Consider the following 8,437-nt stretch of genomic DNA (forward strand, 5'->3'; position numbering starts at 1 on the left):
GCTCTTAACCACTACACGACCAGGGTTTCCTAAACGTGGTCTAGGAGCAATAAAATATGATTAAGTATTGCCAATAATATCATTTTCTTTTTGATATTAAACTACACAATAAAATGAGAAGGAGCCCTTGTGGTGCAATGGTTAAGCACTCAGCTGCTAACTGAAAGATCAGCCGTTTGAACCCACCAGCTGCTCAGAGGGAGAAAAGGCCTGGCTATCTGCTTCGGTAAATATTACAGACTAGGAAACCCTGTGAGGCAGTTCTACTCTGTTCTATGAGTAAGAATCAACTCCACGGCACACAACAACTACAACAAAATGTTATTTTAGAATCTATTTAAAAACACATTGTGTGCATGGCATTAATTTACATTTTAGAAACTGTGGAAACCTATTGTGTGTCACATTGAGAGCATCCCCATGATTCCTACCAACTTGTGACATCATGACGGCTTACTGGTAACAGGCTGGACTCAGCTACATTGCTAGTTGCAAATGTGTGCAAAAGCAGCAAGCACTGAAGACTGAATTCCAAGCAAATACAGAGAAGACATGTGGCCACAGAATAAAAATTGTGAAAATGGAAAAGGAATAATCTACCTTGACTAAAGCTTGAAGTGCTAAATTTCAAGGTGAAGGTGTATCAGTACATGTTATGGCAGACTGAAAATCATCTCACTCCATGGAAAAAAACACCTGCCTTGTTCATAAATTGATAATACCAATAAATTGAAGTATGGTTCCAAAAAATGAAAAAAAAAAAAAAACCCTATCGTGCGTTCAGTTCCACAATTCAATTCATCTCTCCAAATAGGTGCATTAAAAACATGTGTGCAGTCCTTGCGTGGCGCAAATGGTTAACACGTTCAGCTGCTAACCAAAGGTTGAAGGTTTGTGTCCACCCATAGGCACCTCAGAAGAAAAGCCTGGTGGTCTACTTCTGAAAAATCAGCCATTGAAAACTGGATGGAGTACAGTTCTACTCTGACACACATGTGGTCGTCATGAGTCCGAATTAATTCCACAGCTACTGGTGGCTTTTTTTCAAAATACGCATGCTTAATGGAAATAAGTTACAATTTTTAGAAATTTTATTAACAAGGGCTGAAGCCGATTTATGGATAACATTGTGAAGAACGGGAATTCTAGAACACTTAACTGTGCTCATGAAGAACCTGTATATAGATCAAGAGGCAGTTGTTCGGGTAGAACAAGGAGATACAGTGTGGTTTAAAGTCAGGAAAGGTGATTCAGGATCGTATCTTTTCACCATATTATTCAATCTGTATGCTGAGCAAATATCCAAGGAGGTGAACTATAGGAAGAAGAAGGGGGCATCAGGAATGGAGGAAGACTCATTAACAACCTGCGATATGCAGAACACAACCTTGCTTGCTGAAAATGAAGAGAACTTGAGGCTGATGAAGATCAAAGGCCACAGCCTTCGGTATGGATTACACCTCAACATAAAGAAAACAGAAATCTTCACAACTGAACCAATAGACAACATCTTGATAATGAAGAAAAGATTGACGTTGTCAAGGATTTCATTTTCTTGGATCCACAATCAACGCCCACGGAAGCAGCAGTCAAGAAATCAAACGCCACATTGCATTGGGCAATTCTGCTGCAAAAGACCTCTTTAAAAGTGTTAAAAAGTAAAGATGTCACTTTAAGGGCTAAAGTGAGCCTGACCCAAGACATGATGTTTTCAATAGCCTCATATGCATTCAAAAGCTGGGCAATGAATAAGAAAGACCAAAGAAGCATTATTATAAATATTGAATATACCATGGACTGGCAAAGAATGAACAAATCTGTCTTGGAAAAATACAGCCAGAATGCTCCTTAGAAGCAAGGATTTCAAGACTTGGTCTCACATGCTTTGGACTTGTTATCAGGAGGGACCAGTCCCTGGAGAAGGACATCATGCTTGGTAAAGTAGAGGGTCAGCAAAATAGAGGAAGACCCTCAGGGAGATGGATTGACACAGTGGCTACAGCAATGGGCTCGAACATAATAATGGTCATGAGGATGGTACAGGACTGGACAGCATTTTGTTCTGTTGTACACAGAGTTGCCAAGAGTCAGAACCGACTCGACACCACCTAACAATAATAACAATGCTGATTTAATTAAATGAAGATATTGTCATGATATAAAGTCAGGTTTTGGAATTAATAATATCAGCAATATCATTAGCAGTAAATATGTAGTTCAATAAGGAAAAAGCAGAAACTTATATGGTAAATATAAAGGTTTAGATTTTGAAATCATCAGGGAAATGAAAATATAGAGTATTAAACTGGGAATATACTACTGTGTTGATAACAATTAAATACCAGTTTCTAAACTGGCGATTGTCACTCGGGAAATAAATGTATTGAGCGTGCCTAATCTTAGACAAGGTACTTGAAGGTCTTTAAGCACAGTAAGAATCTCTGTGGGTCAAAATGGAAGAACTGCCACTAATATCTTCCACCTGAAATCGCCAAGGCAGGAATAAAAATAGAGGCGTTATACGCCTGCTTCTTTCTTCCCATGAATAATTAAGAAATAGCCTTGAATGGATTTGGTTGTGCAATTCAGCTGAAGTTACATGCCAGCCCTTCTCAAATATTTTTCATTTAAGTATCTGTACTTGCAATGGCAATGGGCTTTTTTACTTGCAGTGAAGGGCAGACGCTTACTTCCAGGAGGCAGGAAATGAAGCCCAAAGATGCCCAAGAAGCACTGTATTTCTGTGAAGGCTCATATTTATCTAAAATTTCATGTTTATACCTTTATAATATTTTTTATATTTGCCATAATATAAAAGCAATTTAAAATTAATTATCAAAGCCTTATTCTCCCTCAGTTTTACTACTTGATACTACACAAAAGTACACCAATGAGAAATCGTACGTGAGAGGTATGATCTTAAGGTTTACTTTCAGATATTCTGAAGCCAAATAGTTCAAGGATTTCCATGTTTATTAATTCATCCTGGCTTTCATATTTCTAACATAAAAGTTACAATATGAAAATTTTATATATTTATAACATACAGAATACTCCCAAAGATATTTTGGTTTTCTGTAAAATTTGATGACTACTTTGTTGAATAATGTGTTTGGTTTGTAGGGATTTTAAATCATTTTAAAAAATAATATAATAGATTCAGGAGAAAAATTATTAAAATCCCTACTAGCTGAAAGGTTAGCAGTTCAAACCCACCCAGTGGTACCTCGGAAGACAGGCCTGGCAATCAGCTCCCAAAAGATCACACCCTTAAAAATCCTATGGAGCAGTTCTACTCTGCACACATGAGGTTGCCATGACGGCAACTTGACGGCAACCAGCAAAACAAAAAATACATGTAACCTATAGACATATTTGAAATCCACATAACTTAAGGTCAAACTAAGTCTTTTACCTTTGTGTTGGATTTTCAGTGTAAAATAATCCAAACGCTACTATAGGCAGACTTAAGAAGGAAGAACAGATTGGAAATCTGGAATTATTTCCCTTTAACATGTATTAGTTTTCTACTTCGAGTCTTGGTGGTGCAGTGGTTAAGAGTGCAGCTGCAGTTCGAATCCACCAGCCACTCCTAGGAAACCCTATGTGGCAGTTCTACACTGTCCTGTAGGGTCGCTATGAGTCAGGATCGACTCGAAGGCAGCAGGTGGTAACAGGTAGTTTCTACATATGGAAAATGTGTTCAAAATATTTCCAGTGTAATAAACCTAATCAGCACATTTATTTTTGACTTTAAGTGCTCTCCAATCCATGATCTGTCCCAATAACATATTCTTTGAAAAATACAAGTGCTAATCGGTGGCAGATGGTAAGGCTGGACTATCTAGTGCTAGCATGTAGATCACATTTATTCCTTTAAACTTTAAAAACAATAAAATGTAGCCTTTATTTATGTTTCATTCAAATTCTGTATTTAAAAAAGTTAATAGAGACCTTAAACCTGTCCATAATCTTTAAATGCCCTGGCAGATACTCTACCTGCTGTATTAATTAAATGAATTGAGCTGTTTAATGCCCATTTTATTTAAAATAATAGACTCTATCACCACAATATTATTTTAATTTCTACTGTATCATCTTTCATTGAAATAAAAGTGAAATTGGCAGCTCACAGGAGGCAATAAGCCACCTTTTAAAAGGGCGGGTATTCTCATCTTTTCAGTTTTGCAGTTCCTGGAATTGGGACGTCCTCATTCATCCATCTTGTCAATGAATGTCTTAAGGTTCTCTACTAGGCCCTGCAGGGAACAGCCAGAAATTCAAGCCTGATTCAGAAGAGGATTTGGAAAGAAGGATATCATTACCGATGTCAGGTGGACCTTGGCTGAAAGCAGAGAATATCAGAAAGAAGTTTACCTGTGTTTTATTGACTATGCAAAGATATTCGATTGTGTGGATCATAACAAATTATGGATAACATTGCAAAGAAGAATGGGAATCCCAGAACACTTAATTGTGCTCATAAGGAACCTGTACATAGACCATGAGGCAGTCGTTCGAACAGTACAAGGGGGTACTAGGTGGTTTAAAATTAGGAAAGGTGTGTGTCAGGGTTGTATCCTTTCATCATATGCCCTGGTGGTGCAGTGGTTAAGAGCTACATCTGCTAACCAAGGGGCCAGCAGTTCTAATCCACCAACTGCTCCTTGGAAACCCTGTGGGCAGTTCTACTCTGTCCAATAGGGTTGCTATCAGTTGGAATTATTGGCTTATTCAATCTGTACGCTTAACAGGTAATCCAAAAAAACTGAACTATATGGAGAAGAGCCGGGCATCAGAACTGGAGGAAAACTCATTAACAACCTGCATTATGCAGATGACACAACCTTGTTTGCTGAAAGTGAAGAGGACTTGAAGCACTTACTGTGAAGATCAAAGACTACAGCCTTCAGTATTGATGGTGCCTCAACATAAAGAAAACAAAAATCCTCATGACTGGACCAATAAGCAACATCATGATAAACAGAGAAAAAACTGAAGTTGTCAAGGATTTCATTTTACTTGGATCCATAATCAACGCCCATGGAAGCGACAATCAAAAAGTCAAAGGACGTATTGCATTGGGAAAGTCTGCTGCAAAAGACCTCCTTAAAGTGTGAAAACGCAAAGATGTCACTTTAAGGGCTAAGGTGAGCCTGACCTAAGCCATGGTATTTCCAATCACTTCATATGCCTGCAAAAGCTGCACAATGAATAAGGAAGGCCAAAGAAGAATTGACACCTTCGAATCATGCTGTTGGCAAAGAACATTGAATGTACCATGAATTGCCAGAAGAACAAACAAATCTGTCTTGGAAGAAGAACAGGCTGAATGCTTCTTAAAAGCAAGGATGGTGAGACTACATCTCACATACTTTGGGCATGTTATCAGGAGGGACCAGTCCCTGGAAAAAGATATCCTGCTTGGTAAAGTAGAGGGTCAATGGGAGAGTAGAAGACACTCATAGAGATGGATTGACATTGTGGCTGCAACAATGAGCTCAAGCATAACAATGATTGGGAGGACAGCACAGGACTGGGCCATGTTTCACCCTACTGTACATGGAATCGCTGAGTTGGAACAGACTCAATGGGACCTAACAACAACACTAAGCCCTGGAGGAATAAAAATTAAAAAAAAAAAAAAACACTTCTGCCCTCAATAAAAAGTTCATTTTACTAGGGAAGAGCAATAAGTAAACACCGTGTGCTAAGTGCTGTTCTGGAACCTAGACATTTGCCTACCAGGACTCACTCTTGTAACTCAAGGTAAGCATCACAGTTGAGATGCACTGACATGAGTCTCACCAAACTCAGAAACAGAAATGAGAGGAAAGCGGGCCCACTGTGCATAGCTGTTCACTACACAACAGTATGCAGTGGACATGGAAGAAGAACATTCCAGAGGAAATTAACCTAGGTTTTCTACAAAGAGTCACGGATGTGCATTGGCATTTTTGTTCTAGAATAATGGACAATTACATGATATTATTTTTAATTTAGAAAAGTTACTGTAGCAATGATGTTGAAAATGGGTTGTTAGAAAGAAATAGGAGCCAATGAGGCCTACTCAAGTCTGTTACAATTCAAGCAGAAATAATGAGGACATGAATAAAGAAGTGATAGTGGGAATGGAAAGGAGAATAGCATTTATTTGAAGGCCTGTTGGTGCAGAGAATGAGACAGTGGGAAGAGTCTGGGGTAAGCTTTTGTATCCAGCTGCATAAATGAGCCAATGATTGTCTTCACTGATCTATAACAAAGAACAGATTAAGGGTCTTCTAAGAAGTTCAATTATAAGTTTCATTTCAATCATGTTAAAACAGGGATTTGTAGAATATTCAAGTGGAGAGGTTTATCAAGAGTTGGATTTGGCCTGGAGGTATAAATTTGGTAGTTATAACAGCAATAATTGTAGCCAGTAACAGAGCTGAAATAATAGGAAAGAAATTTTTTTTAAATGGAAAAAAAAATAGAGTACAAGGGGCAGAACCTTAGAAGACATCCATATTGAAGAGGCTAGTGGGGAAAGAAGCAGCTGTGATAGAAAATGTAATGTATGGAAGCTTTTCCTACACCCACCAGACACTGTCTCTCTGGACAAATGAACGTTATCAACGACACAGAATTTCTCTGGAAAGACAACATTTATTTCAGGGATGCCGTCATTTGTCAAAACACTCTATTAGGTCCTCTTTCATTTTATCTGTTGACCCAGCAACATTTTCTTTTTAACATCTTCAATGGTTTAAGGCTTTGTCTTTTCACAATAAATTGTGTTTCTTTAGAAAGAACTCAAAAGTTGACTTCTCGACAATATGTAATGACCCTTATTTTTCCCTCAAGTACATTTTAAACTATGAAGGCATTTTCAATGTAAGGAGTTCAAAATTAAAAGTGAAAGGACTTGAATCACCTTCAAAAAATATATATACTCCAAAAGTGACTTCTTTTAAAGATTTTTTAATATGTACATTTATTATCTGTTTTATAGAAATAGTCAACCTTAAACATTATTATCTTGAATAAGCTGACCTCTAAATATTATAATTGAACCTATACAATTTAATGTGGCTGCTGTCTTTTATACAAATCTGTCAGCTGCCTTATTGAGATTAATGACTCAATGTAAGTGTAGACCTTATTTTAAAGTTTCATTAAAAGTCTTGCACATATATTTTTAGACTTGTTTTTATTGGTTTTGTGCTTACTGGCTAATCTTAATTTGCATGAATTATCTATCTTACTATAAAGACATTGAAGGGTAGATATGCCACCTGTCATAGTGGTTAACAGTTCTTGGCAATCCTTTTCTTACTTCTCCCTTAAATTCTCCCCACTGCAGTAACTGACTGCATTTCCAGTATAACCAGTGCTCAATCTTAGAGACAGTTATCTTAGAAACATTATGATGCATAGATCTTGGTCCATACTTATTATTTGCCAAGATATCAATATATTGTGCTCAGTGATAAGGGTAAAAATACAGCGAGTTATGGTTTATACTTTTGATCAGTTTGTTAGAGGCAACACTGGGCTAAATGGTCCTAATACTGTAAAATAAAATAAAATAACTAAGACTTCATTCATTTTTACATTTATCAGTTAAAGAGTTTTACAGATGATGACTAGGATTCCTAGATTTTCAATTACAAGTTTATATTGGGTTTACAATCCTAATTCTCTAATTTTATATTTGCTAGATAGTTCACATAGGTTTATTTCTATTATGAAACACTACTACACTCATACAGTAGTCTTCTTAATTCTAAACTTTTGTGAGATTAGTTTCTAGGGAAAAATTCTATTCCAATTTTTATTCCAATCCTTATTTTCATTTTTTTGACATATAAGCATTGATTGAATTAAGATTATTAAACAGTAAGAAACAATTTTTGTGTTTTTTTTTAATATATGACTTTAGAATAGTTACTGTATCTACAACCTTTTCATAAACAGAAAGAAAATTGATAAATGGAAGGTTTAAGGTTAACAAATTGCCATAATGCTTGGATACAATTTGTTCTCAAGTCAGTATTTGGAAATGATCAAACAGAGGCTGTCTGACCTTGTTATACAAAAGATTCTTGATTAGTTAAAAGACTGGACTAGTTGAATACACTGGCTCGTGATGCGATGACACTCCTCACATAACTTAATTCAGATGGGAACTCTTGATACTCAGATGAACTTCTTTCTTTCCAAAACTCTGTGCTAGGGTAATCTCATACATTAATTTAAGGGCCATGGTTAAATTTTGTGAACTCCTAGACTGTCCTAAATCATCTTTTATCCCCTAGTAGAGCAACTAGAGCAACTGGTAGGCACTTACAAATGTTAAGTGTATTGTGTAATTCCATAAAACTCTCTCTTGTCAGTCCCATTCCATAAAAAAAGAAAATGCAGAGAAATGATGAGAGTTTGAAGGAAAAAAAAA

General features: G+C 36.7%; 1 pseudogene; it reads left to right on the forward strand.

Annotated features, from left to right (window-relative positions):
* Positions 1-445: 445 nt before the first annotated feature.
* On the forward strand, positions 446-595 carry LOC126058355 (ATP synthase subunit epsilon, mitochondrial-like; annotated as a pseudogene).
* The last annotated feature ends 7,842 nt before the right edge of the window (positions 596-8,437 follow it).

Source organism: Elephas maximus, chromosome 14 (assembly GCF_024166365.1).
Source record: "Elephas maximus indicus isolate mEleMax1 chromosome 14, mEleMax1 primary haplotype, whole genome shotgun sequence".
Taxonomy (NCBI): Eukaryota; Metazoa; Chordata; class Mammalia; order Proboscidea; family Elephantidae; genus Elephas; species Elephas maximus.